The following is a 13,861-nucleotide window of genomic DNA, read 5'->3' on the forward strand; positions in this document are numbered from 1 at the left end:
GATATGCTGAATCTAAACATGTACTTAGATTTTTGATTATGGGCCCAGTTTTCAAGTTGGTTCAAATCAGGATCCAAAATTATTATATTAAGTATTGTGCAATAGCAAGAAATTTTCAATTGCACAGTATTCAGCAATAGCAAGAAATCTTCAATTGCACAGTATTGTGCAATAGCAAGAAATTTTCAATTGCACAGTATTGTGCAATAGCAAGAAATCTTCAATTGCACAGTATTGTGCAATAGCAAATATTTTCAATTACTCAGTATTGTGCAAAAGCAAGAAATATCTAATTGCAATTTCAATTGGAGTTATCTTTCTTTGTCCAGAATAGTAGTTGAATCAACTTAAATCTTTGTTTTATACAATATATATAATTAATATTTCAATTGGAGTTATCTTTCTTTGTCCAGAATAGTAGTTGAATCAACTTAAATCATTGTTTTATACAATATACAATGTATATTCACTTTTTCTACCAACTGATAAATTAAAACAATCTTTACCATTCAGTGATAACAAGCACTTTATTTTACATTTTAATATTTTATGATGTATTTAAATGAGTAGTTATTGTTGCAAACTCCATTAGAAATTTGAATTGAGATCAGTTTTGGAAAAAGGGAAAGGGGGATGTGAAAACAAATGGGGTGGGGGGTTAAATTCTTCTCATTTCAGATTTCATAAATAAAAAGAAAATTTCTTCAAACATTTTTTTGAGAGGATTAATATTCAACAGCATAGTGAATTGCTCAAAGGCAAAAAAAATATTTTAAGTTCATTAGACCACATTCATTCTGTGTCAGAAACCTATGCTGTGTCAACTATTTAATCACAATCCAAATTTAGAGCTGAATCCAGCTTGAATGTTGTGTCCATACTTGCCCCAACCATTCAGGGTTCAACCTCTGCGGTCGTATAAAACTGCGCCCTGCGGAGCATCTGGTTTATAATTGGCCCAGTTTTCAAGTTGGTCCAAATTGGGGTACAAAATTAAACTTTGTTTGATTTCATCAAAAATTAAATAATTGGGGTTCTTTGATATGCCAAATCTAACTGTGTATGTAGATTCTTAATTTTTGGTCCCGTTATCAAATTGGTCTACATTAAAGTCCAAAGGGTTCAAAATTAAACTAAGTTTGATTTTAACAAAAATTGAATTCATGGGCTTTTTTGATATGCTGAATCTAAACATGTACTTAGATTTTTGATTATGGGCCCAGTTTTCAAGTTGGTTCAAATCAGGATCCAAAATTATTATATTAAGTTTTGTGCAATAGCAAGAAATTTTCAATTGCACAGTATTCACCTATAGCAAGAAATCTTCAATTGCACAGTATTGTGCAATAGCAAGAAATTTTCAATTGCACTGTATTGCGCAATAGCAAGAAATCTTCAATTGCACAGTATTGTGCAATAGCAAATATTTTCAATTACTCAGTATTGCGCAATAGCAAGAAATATCTAATTGCAATTTCAATTGGAGTTATCTTTCTTTGTCCAGAATAGTAGTTGAACCAACTTAAGGTAGCACAATACAAAGATTTTTTTCACTCCCAATCGGACAACTTTAAACTGATGTAATTCATTTCATCCTTCTTTATATTTTATAAATGAGGTACCAAAACAAAAAAGAAAGATTAATCTTTCAAATTGTGATAATTTCATTATGACATAATTATTACATAATTAATTATTATGTAATTAGTTGCTATATTGTGATGTCCACACTTGAATGAATTTAGCGTCTTTGTACTTCATAGCATCCAAAATATTTTATATATTCTTGTACAACACAGCTTGACCTTCAAAACTGTGTCTCAGATTCCCAAAAACATCAATAGAACAAATTTTATACCCAATTGAATTTAGTGGTCTCTTATGAAATGATGTTGCAAACTTCATTGAAGATTTATGAGAGAATGAAATACAATAGGAAAAATCTGAGACACAGTTTTGGAGGTCAAACTGTGTTGGGTAAGAATCTATAAAATATTTTGGGATGCTCTGAATAACAAAGAAGCTAAATTCATTCAAGTGGGTCAGGATCCCTAATAGACCTTGAGATGAGGAACTCAGATGACGTAATTAAAAAAAAATATTAGTCCGCCATACAATTGTGGATGCTGTGATTTTAAAAATGGACATAAATGAACAATAAGAACTGTTTTATAGAGCTGATGTGATGAGAAAAGAAAGATGTAGATTTGACCTGAAATAAATTATTAGAAAGGACAATTTTTTTATTGAATTTTATGATCAGAATTTTGGGATTATTTCATGAGGAGAGTGACATTTTTCACCATCTTCCGGGGTCCAGCAATTTGCGAAAAAAGTAATCTCACTTGCCACCCCGAAAATTTAACCAGACATGTATAAATGTATCAGCTTCGATATGAGCCATCATACATGTTCAAGTAAACGATATGGACTGAGCAACGGAGGAAAACGTTACTATTACGGCCTATGGAGAATTAATTGTAAATGTATACCCAAATTAGAAGCTTAATTCCAGAAGTTTTCAGGCTGATTTATGGATGATTTCACCTTGTACACCACCGAAAATGATGGTTAGTAGTTTTTTATTTATACCTAGTTATTATATAAATGGTTTAAGATAAATATTATTGATAAAGATCAGCAAAAACTCAATGAAATTTTCGCTTTTAAAATGCATTACTGGCACGGGGCTGAACACTTTTTTTAGGCACAATCATAACTTTGTTTACTTCCGAGATATCCGAAAGGAATTTGTTTACTATATTGAAAAAGGCAAGAAATAACTTTTAAATATTATTAAATTGTAAGTAAACATGACACAATATAGTCTTTGTTATGTAATTATCACTTCGGTCTACAGGAATACCTGATAATCATGGGAGATAACACACTTCATACGAGTAAAGTGAGATACATCATCGCATGTGCTTTTATCCAATGATTTGACCCCTGGTCAGTAGATATATGCAAAAAAACAGAAAACACATGTACATGTTTTAAGAAAATCATGAATTATTATTTTTAATGCACTTGAGCAAAACAAAAGATATTGTCATTTCTCAGTGAAAAAGGGGGAGGGTCAAACCTTTTTGAAAACAATATTTCTGCACCGATTCAACTATTAAGCTAGTTAGCTACTACCCATTGCTTCTAATATAAAAGGTTTAAATGAAGGTAACTAAGCCACAAGGGAGAAGCATTTGTCTTTCTTTGTAATTAAACTTTCAAGAAATAGATTTTTCTCTCTCAATAATACTTATGTATTTAAATCAAATGATAACACAGCCTGAGTAATTTTTTTTGGTCTTATTTCAGTTCCAGACATATCATTACTTTTTAACCTGAGATGGCAAACTAGAGGTTTTAAAAAGTCCTGAATAACTGGTAAGCATTTTGTTTTGTTAGGCAAGCTCTAAATTGTTTATTTATGGTATTTATGCAATTGAAATTACAGTCGGTATGTTAAAAATATGCAAATATGAAAACTGTTGCTATGGTCTTGATATTGAATGGAAAGGCTTAGTTACAGATCGTTTCGACTCAATATTTCGAGTTAAATCTTGCGGCAACTGTTTCTCACGTAACACCGCAAACTATATTTAGCACTATTTTGATCTGTCGTTATTTAATGACGCCATAATACATGTGATGTCACAATGTTTCCTTTAAAACCTCATGTGGATTTCTCACTGATAAAAGGTTTTCACTGAAATACATGTTAAAAACATTTTTTCTCAAATAGAATTATGTGAAAGGACAAGTTTTGAAAATTTGCACTATATTGCACTCTAATTATATGATAAGGATGACTTTCCCAGTAGTTTAGAGTGCTTTCCACAGTTTTAAATACCAGATTTCCACTAGTAAGAATAATTATTTTGGTGTTGGTTTTTTTATAAAATCTTCATTTTTGCATAATTTCTCTGCCAAAATGCACTTTAAGACACAAGAAAATTTTATAGAATGCTTTAACAGGGTCTGTGTATTGTAATTAAAGGTTATAATCAGAAGTTTTGTCCTTGTTTTGACTAGTGAATGTATTCTGGAAGAAATTAATTATACATACACATTGTATTCAAAATAAATGAATATAGCGACGAAAGTGTCATTGCCTTATAGTGCTAAAACAACTTTATTTTTTTTCAGAAATGGACAAAAATACACAGATTTATTCAGAATGTTATACCGATGAAGATCACATAAAAATATTTGGAAAAATCAGAAGTATTGATTTCAATATGGGTCAGGATCCCTAATAGACCTTGAGATGAGGAACTCAGATGACGTAATTAAAAAAAAATATTAGTCCGCCATACAATTGTGGATGCTGTGATTTTAAAAATGGACATAAATGAACAATAAGAACTGTTTTATAGAGCTGATGTGATGAGAAAAGAAAGATGTAGATTTGACCTGAAATAAATTATTAGAAAGGACAATTTTTTTATTGAATTTTATGATCAGAATTTTGGGATTATTTCATGAGGAGAGTGACATTTTTCACCATCTTCCGGGGTCCAGCAATTTGCGAAAAAAGTAATCTCACTTGCCACCCCGAAAATTTAACCAGACATGTATAAATGTATCAGCTTCGATATGAGCCATCATACATGTTCAAGTAAACGATATGGACTGAGCAACGGAGGAAAACGTTACTATTACGGCCTATGGAGAATTAATTGTAAATGTATACCCAAATTAGAAGCTTAATTCCAGAAGTTTTCAGGCTGATTTATGGATGATTTCACCTTGTACACCACCGAAAATGATGGTTAGTAGTTTTTTATTTATACCTAGTTATTATATAAATGGTTTAAGATAAATATTATTGATAAAGATCAGCAAAAACTCAATGAAATTTTCGCTTTTAAAATGCATTACTGGCACGGGGCTGAACACTTTTTTTAGGCACAATCATAACTTTGTTTACTTCCGAGATATCCGAAAGGAATTTGTTTACTATATTGAAAAAGGCAAGAAATAACTTTTAAATATTATTAAATTGTAAGTAAACATGACACAATATAGTCTTTGTTATGTAATTATCACTTCGGTCTACAGGAATACCTGATAATCATGGGAGATAACACACTTCATACGAGTAAAGTGAGATACATCATCGCATGTGCTTTTATCCAATGATTTGACCCCTGGTCAGTAGATATATGCAAAAAAACAGAAAACACATGTACATGTTTTAAGAAAATCATGAATTATTATTTTTAATGCACTTGAGCAAAACAAAAGATATTGTCATTTCTCAGTGAAAAAGGGGGAGGGTCAAACCTTTTTGAAAACAATATTTCTGCACCGATTCAACTATTAAGCTAGTTAGCTACTACCCATTGCTTCTAATATAAAAGGTTTAAATGAAGGTAACTAAGCCACAAGGGAGAAGCATTTGTCTTTCTTTGTAATTAAACTTTCAAGAAATAGATTTTTCTCTCTCAATAATACTTATGTATTTAAATCAAATGATAACACAGCCTGAGTAATTTTTTTTGGTCTTATTTCAGTTCCAGACATATCATTACTTTTTAACCTGAGATGGCAAACTAGAGGTTTTAAAAAGTCCTGAATAACTGGTAAGCATTTTGTTTTGTTAGGCAAGCTCTAAATTGTTTATTTATGGTATTTATGCAATTGAAATTACAGTCGGTATGTTAAAAATATGCAAATATGAAAACTGTTGCTATGGTCTTGATATTGAATGGAAAGGCTTAGTTACAGATCGTTTCGACTCAATATTTCGAGTTAAATCTTGCGGCAACTGTTTCTCACGTAACACCGCAAACTATATTTAGCACTATTTTGATCTGTCGTTATTTAATGACGCCATAATACATGTGATGTCACAATGTTTCCTTTAAAACCTCATGTGGATTTCTCACTGATAAAAGGTTTTCACTGAAATACATGTTAAAAACATTTTTTCTCAAATAGAATTATGTGAAAGGACAAGTTTTGAAAATTTGCACTATATTGCACTCTAATTATATGATAAGGATGACTTTCCCAGTAGTTTAGAGTGCTTTCCACAGTTTTAAATACCAGATTTCCACTAGTAAGAATAATTATTTTGGTGTTGGTTTTTTTATAAAATCTTCATTTTTGCATAATTTCTCTGCCAAAATGCACTTTAAGACACAAGAAAATTTTATAGAATGCTTTAACAGGGTCTGTGTATTGTAATTAAAGGTTATAATCAGAAGTTTTGTCCTTGTTTTGACTAGTGAATGTATTCTGGAAGAAATTAATTATACATACACATTGTATTCAAAATAAATGAATATAGCGACGAAAGTGTCATTGCCTTATAGTGCTAAAACAACTTTATTTTTTTTCAGAAATGGACAAAAATACACAGATTTATTCAGAATGTTATACCGATGAAGATCACATAAAAATATTTGGAAAAATCAGAAGTATTGATTTCAATATGGGTCAGGATCCCTAATAGACCTTGAGATGAGGAACTCAGATGACGTAATTAAAAAAAAATATTAGTCCGCCATACAATTGTGGATGCTGTGATTTTAAAAATGGACATAAATGAACAATAAGAACTGTTTTATAGAGCTGATGTGATGAGAAAAGAAAGATGTAGATTTGACCTGAAATAAATTATTAGAAAGGACAATTTTTTTATTGAATTTTATGATCAGAATTTTGGGATTATTTCATGAGGAGAGTGACATTTTTCACCATCTTCCGGGGTCCAGCAATTTGCGAAAAAAGTAATCTCACTTGCCACCCCGAAAATTTAACCAGACATGTATAAATGTATCAGCTTCGATATGAGCCATCATACATGTTCAAGTAAACGATATGGACTGAGCAACGGAGGAAAACGTTACTATTACGGCCTATGGAGAATTAATTGTAAATGTATACCCAAATTAGAAGCTTAATTCCAGAAGTTTTCAGGCTGATTTATGGATGATTTCACCTTGTACACCACCGAAAATGATGGTTAGTAGTTTTTTATTTATACCTAGTTATTATATAAATGGTTTAAGATAAATATTATTGATAAAGATCAGCAAAAACTCAATGAAATTTTCGCTTTTAAAATGCATTACTGGCACGGGGCTGAACACTTTTTTTAGGCACAATCATAACTTTGTTTACTTCCGAGATATCCGAAAGGAATTTGTTTACTATATTGAAAAAGGCAAGAAATAACTTTTAAATATTATTAAATTGTAAGTAAACATGACACAATATAGTCTTTGTTATGTAATTATCACTTCGGTCTACAGGAATACCTGATAATCATGGGAGATAACACACTTCATACGAGTAAAGTGAGATACATCATCGCATGTGCTTTTATCCAATGATTTGACCCCTGGTCAGTAGATATATGCAAAAAAACAGAAAACACATGTACATGTTTTAAGAAAATCATGAATTATTATTTTTAATGCACTTGAGCAAAACAAAAGATATTGTCATTTCTCAGTGAAAAAGGGGGAGGGTCAAACCTTTTTGAAAACAATATTTCTGCACCGATTCAACTATTAAGCTAGTTAGCTACTACCCATTGCTTCTAATATAAAAGGTTTAAATGAAGGTAACTAAGCCACAAGGGAGAAGCATTTGTCTTTCTTTGTAATTAAACTTTCAAGAAATAGATTTTTCTCTCTCAATAATACTTATGTATTTAAATCAAATGATAACACAGCCTGAGTAATTTTTTTTGGTCTTATTTCAGTTCCAGACATATCATTACTTTTTAACCTGAGATGGCAAACTAGAGGTTTTAAAAAGTCCTGAATAACTGGTAAGCATTTTGTTTTGTTAGGCAAGCTCTAAATTGTTTATTTATGGTATTTATGCAATTGAAATTACAGTCGGTATGTTAAAAATATGCAAATATGAAAACTGTTGCTATGGTCTTGATATTGAATGGAAAGGCTTAGTTACAGATCGTTTCGACTCAATATTTCGAGTTAAATCTTGCGGCAACTGTTTCTCACGTAACACCGCAAACTATATTTAGCACTATTTTGATCTGTCGTTATTTAATGACGCCATAATACATGTGATGTCACAATGTTTCCTTTAAAACCTCATGTGGATTTCTCACTGATAAAAGGTTTTCACTGAAATACATGTTAAAAACATTTTTTCTCAAATAGAATTATGTGAAAGGACAAGTTTTGAAAATTTGCACTATATTGCACTCTAATTATATGATAAGGATGACTTTCCCAGTAGTTTAGAGTGCTTTCCACAGTTTTAAATACCAGATTTCCACTAGTAAGAATAATTATTTTGGTGTTGGTTTTTTTATAAAATCTTCATTTTTGCATAATTTCTCTGCCAAAATGCACTTTAAGACACAAGAAAATTTTATAGAATGCTTTAACAGGGTCTGTGTATTGTAATTAAAGGTTATAATCAGAAGTTTTGTCCTTGTTTTGACTAGTGAATGTATTCTGGAAGAAATTAATTATACATACACATTGTATTCAAAATAAATGAATATAGCGACGAAAGTGTCATTGCCTTATAGTGCTAAAACAACTTTATTTTTTTTCAGAAATGGACAAAAATACACAGATTTATTCAGAATGTTATACCGATGAAGATCACATAAAAATATTTGGAAAAATCAGAAGTATTGATTTCAATATAGAAGCTTAATTCCAGAAGTTTTCAGGCTGATTTATGGATGATTTCACCTTGTACACCACCGAAAATGATGGTTAGTAGTTTTTTATTTATACCTAGTTATTATATAAATGGTTTAAGATAAATATTATTGATAAAGATCAGCAAAAACTCAATGAAATTTTCGCTTTTAAAATGCATTACTGGCACGGGGCTGAACACTTTTTTTAGGCACAATCATAACTTTGTTTACTTCCGAGATATCCGAAAGGAATTTGTTTACTATATTGAAAAAGGCAAGAAATAACTTTTAAATATTATTAAATTGTAAGTAAACATGACACAATATAGTCTTTGTTATGTAATTATCACTTCGGTCTACAGGAATACCTGATAATCATGGGAGATAACACACTTCATACGAGTAAAGTGAGATACATCATCGCATGTGCTTTTATCCAATGATTTGACCCCTGGTCAGTAGATATATGCAAAAAAACAGAAAACACATGTACATGTTTTAAGAAAATCATGAATTATTATTTTTAATGCACTTGAGCAAAACAAAAGATATTGTCATTTCTCAGTGAAAAAGGGGGAGGGTCAAACCTTTTTGAAAACAATATTTCTGCACCGATTCAACTATTAAGCTAGTTAGCTACTACCCATTGCTTCTAATATAAAAGGTTTAAATGAAGGTAACTAAGCCACAAGGGAGAAGCATTTGTCTTTCTTTGTAATTAAACTTTCAAGAAATAGATTTTTCTCTCTCAATAATACTTATGTATTTAAATCAAATGATAACACAGCCTGAGTAATTTTTTTTGGTCTTATTTCAGTTCCAGACATATCATTACTTTTTAACCTGAGATGGCAAACTAGAGGTTTTAAAAAGTCCTGAATAACTGGTAAGCATTTTGTTTTGTTAGGCAAGCTCTAAATTGTTTATTTATGGTATTTATGCAATTGAAATTACAGTCGGTATGTTAAAAATATGCAAATATGAAAACTGTTGCTATGGTCTTGATATTGAATGGAAAGGCTTAGTTACAGATCGTTTCGACTCAATATTTCGAGTTAAATCTTGCGGCAACTGTTTCTCACGTAACACCGCAAACTATATTTAGCACTATTTTGATCTGTCGTTATTTAATGACGCCATAATACATGTGATGTCACAATGTTTCCTTTAAAACCTCATGTGGATTTCTCACTGATAAAAGGTTTTCACTGAAATACATGTTAAAAACATTTTTTCTCAAATAGAATTATGTGAAAGGACAAGTTTTGAAAATTTGCACTATATTGCACTCTAATTATATGATAAGGATGACTTTCCCAGTAGTTTAGAGTGCTTTCCACAGTTTTAAATACCAGATTTCCACTAGTAAGAATAATTATTTTGGTGTTGGTTTTTTTATAAAATCTTCATTTTTGCATAATTTCTCTGCCAAAATGCACTTTAAGACACAAGAAAATTTTATAGAATGCTTTAACAGGGTCTGTGTATTGTAATTAAAGGTTATAATCAGAAGTTTTGTCCTTGTTTTGACTAGTGAATGTATTCTGGAAGAAATTAATTATACATACACATTGTATTCAAAATAAATGAATATAGCGACGAAAGTGTCATTGCCTTATAGTGCTAAAACAACTTTATTTTTTTTCAGAAATGGACAAAAATACACAGATTTATTCAGAATGTTATACCGATGAAGATCACATAAAAATATTTGGAAAAATCAGAAGTATTGATTTCAATATTAGAAGCTTAATTCCAGAAGTTTTCAGGCTGATTTATGGATGATTTCACCTTGTACACCACCGAAAATGATGGTTAGTAGTTTTTTATTTATACCTAGTTATTATATAAATGGTTTAAGATAAATATTATTGATAAAGATCAGCAAAAACTCAATGAAATTTTCGCTTTTAAAATGCATTACTGGCACGGGGCTGAACACTTTTTTTAGGCACAATCATAACTTTGTTTACTTCCGAGATATCCGAAAGGAATTTGTTTACTATATTGAAAAAGGCAAGAAATAACTTTTAAATATTATTAAATTGTAAGTAAACATGACACAATATAGTCTTTGTTATGTAATTATCACTTCGGTCTACAGGAATACCTGATAATCATGGGAGATAACACACTTCATACGAGTAAAGTGAGATACATCATCGCATGTGCTTTTATCCAATGATTTGACCCCTGGTCAGTAGATATATGCAAAAAAACAGAAAACACATGTACATGTTTTAAGAAAATCATGAATTATTATTTTTAATGCACTTGAGCAAAACAAAAGATATTGTCATTTCTCAGTGAAAAAGGGGGAGGGTCAAACCTTTTTGAAAACAATATTTCTGCACCGATTCAACTATTAAGCTAGTTAGCTACTACCCATTGCTTCTAATATAAAAGGTTTAAATGAAGGTAACTAAGCCACAAGGGAGAAGCATTTGTCTTTCTTTGTAATTAAACTTTCAAGAAATAGATTTTTCTCTCTCAATAATACTTATGTATTTAAATCAAATGATAACACAGCCTGAGTAATTTTTTTTGGTCTTATTTCAGTTCCAGACATATCATTACTTTTTAACCTGAGATGGCAAACTAGAGGTTTTAAAAAGTCCTGAATAACTGGTAAGCATTTTGTTTTGTTAGGCAAGCTCTAAATTGTTTATTTATGGTATTTATGCAATTGAAATTACAGTCGGTATGTTAAAAATATGCAAATATGAAAACTGTTGCTATGGTCTTGATATTGAATGGAAAGGCTTAGTTACAGATCGTTTCGACTCAATATTTCGAGTTAAATCTTGCGGCAACTGTTTCTCACGTAACACCGCAAACTATATTTAGCACTATTTTGATCTGTCGTTATTTAATGACGCCATAATACATGTGATGTCACAATGTTTCCTTTAAAACCTCATGTGGATTTCTCACTGATAAAAGGTTTTCACTGAAATACATGTTAAAAACATTTTTTCTCAAATAGAATTATGTGAAAGGACAAGTTTTGAAAATTTGCACTATATTGCACTCTAATTATATGATAAGGATGACTTTCCCAGTAGTTTAGAGTGCTTTCCACAGTTTTAAATACCAGATTTCCACTAGTAAGAATAATTATTTTGGTGTTGGTTTTTTTATAAAATCTTCATTTTTGCATAATTTCTCTGCCAAAATGCACTTTAAGACACAAGAAAATTTTATAGAATGCTTTAACAGGGTCTGTGTATTGTAATTAAAGGTTATAATCAGAAGTTTTGTCCTTGTTTTGACTAGTGAATGTATTCTGGAAGAAATTAATTATACATACACATTGTATTCAAAATAAATGAATATAGCGACGAAAGTGTCATTGCCTTATAGTGCTAAAACAACTTTATTTTTTTTCAGAAATGGACAAAAATACACAGATTTATTCAGAATGTTATACCGATGAAGATCACATAAAAATATTTGGAAAAATCAGAAGTATTGATTTCAATATGGGTCAGGATCCCTAATAGACCTTGAGATGAGGAACTCAGATGACGTAATTAAAAAAAAATATTAGTCCGCCATACAATTGTGGATGCTGTGATTTTAAAAATGGACATAAATGAACAATAAGAACTGTTTTATAGAGCTGATGTGATGAGAAAAGAAAGATGTAGATTTGACCTGAAATAAATTATTAGAAAGGACAATTTTTTTATTGAATTTTATGATCAGAATTTTGGGATTATTTCATGAGGAGAGTGACATTTTTCACCATCTTCCGGGGTCCAGCAATTTGCGAAAAAAGTAATCTCACTTGCCACCCCGAAAATTTAACCAGACATGTATAAATGTATCAGCTTCGATATGAGCCATCATACATGTTCAAGTAAACGATATGGACTGAGCAACGGAGGAAAACGTTACTATTACGGCCTATGGAGAATTAATTGTAAATGTATACCCAAATTAGAAGCTTAATTCCAGAAGTTTTCAGGCTGATTTATGGATGATTTCACCTTGTACACCACCGAAAATGATGGTTAGTAGTTTTTTATTTATACCTAGTTATTATATAAATGGTTTAAGATAAATATTATTGATAAAGATCAGCAAAAACTCAATGAAATTTTCGCTTTTAAAATGCATTACTGGCACGGGGCTGAACACTTTTTTTAGGCACAATCATAACTTTGTTTACTTCCGAGATATCCGAAAGGAATTTGTTTACTATATTGAAAAAGGCAAGAAATAACTTTTAAATATTATTAAATTGTAAGTAAACATGACACAATATAGTCTTTGTTATGTAATTATCACTTCGGTCTACAGGAATACCTGATAATCATGGGAGATAACACACTTCATACGAGTAAAGTGAGATACATCATCGCATGTGCTTTTATCCAATGATTTGACCCCTGGTCAGTAGATATATGCAAAAAAACAGAAAACACATGTACATGTTTTAAGAAAATCATGAATTATTATTTTTAATGCACTTGAGCAAAACAAAAGATATTGTCATTTCTCAGTGAAAAAGGGGGAGGGTCAAACCTTTTTGAAAACAATATTTCTGCACCGATTCAACTATTAAGCTAGTTAGCTACTACCCATTGCTTCTAATATAAAAGGTTTAAATGAAGGTAACTAAGCCACAAGGGAGAAGCATTTGTCTTTCTTTGTAATTAAACTTTCAAGAAATAGATTTTTCTCTCTCAATAATACTTATGTATTTAAATCAAATGATAACACAGCCTGAGTAATTTTTTTTGGTCTTATTTCAGTTCCAGACATATCATTACTTTTTAACCTGAGATGGCAAACTAGAGGTTTTAAAAAGTCCTGAATAACTGGTAAGCATTTTGTTTTGTTAGGCAAGCTCTAAATTGTTTATTTATGGTATTTATGCAATTGAAATTACAGTCGGTATGTTAAAAATATGCAAATATGAAAACTGTTGCTATGGTCTTGATATTGAATGGAAAGGCTTAGTTACAGATCGTTTCGACTCAATATTTCGAGTTAAATCTTGCGGCAACTGTTTCTCACGTAACACCGCAAACTATATTTAGCACTATTTTGATCTGTCGTTATTTAATGACGCCATAATACATGTGATGTCACAATGTTTCCTTTAAAACCTCATGTGGATTTCTCACTGATAAAAGGTTTTCACTGAAATACATGTTAAAAACATTTTTTCTCAAATAGAATTATGTGAAAGGACAAGTTTTGAAAATTTGC

The 13,861-nt window shown here is 30.6% G+C and overlaps 1 long non-coding RNA gene across 1 annotated transcript; it reads left to right on the forward strand.

The window, feature by feature from the left end:
• The first annotated feature begins 2,040 nt into the window (after window positions 1-2,040).
• LOC143069305 (uncharacterized) lies at window positions 2,041-13,470 on the forward strand. Its single transcript, XR_012976357.1, has 12 exons — window positions 2,041-2,570; window positions 3,316-3,384; window positions 4,147-4,771; window positions 5,517-5,585; window positions 6,348-6,972; window positions 7,718-7,786; window positions 8,549-8,713; window positions 9,459-9,527; window positions 10,290-10,455; window positions 11,201-11,269; window positions 12,032-12,656; window positions 13,402-13,470. It is a non-coding gene; the product is annotated as an uncharacterized LOC143069305 (long non-coding RNA).
• The last annotated feature ends 391 nt before the right edge of the window (window positions 13,471-13,861 follow it).

The sequence above is a fragment of the Mytilus galloprovincialis genome, chromosome 3 (genome assembly GCF_965363235.1).
Source record: "Mytilus galloprovincialis chromosome 3, xbMytGall1.hap1.1, whole genome shotgun sequence".
Taxonomy (NCBI): Eukaryota; Metazoa; Mollusca; class Bivalvia; order Mytilida; family Mytilidae; genus Mytilus; species Mytilus galloprovincialis.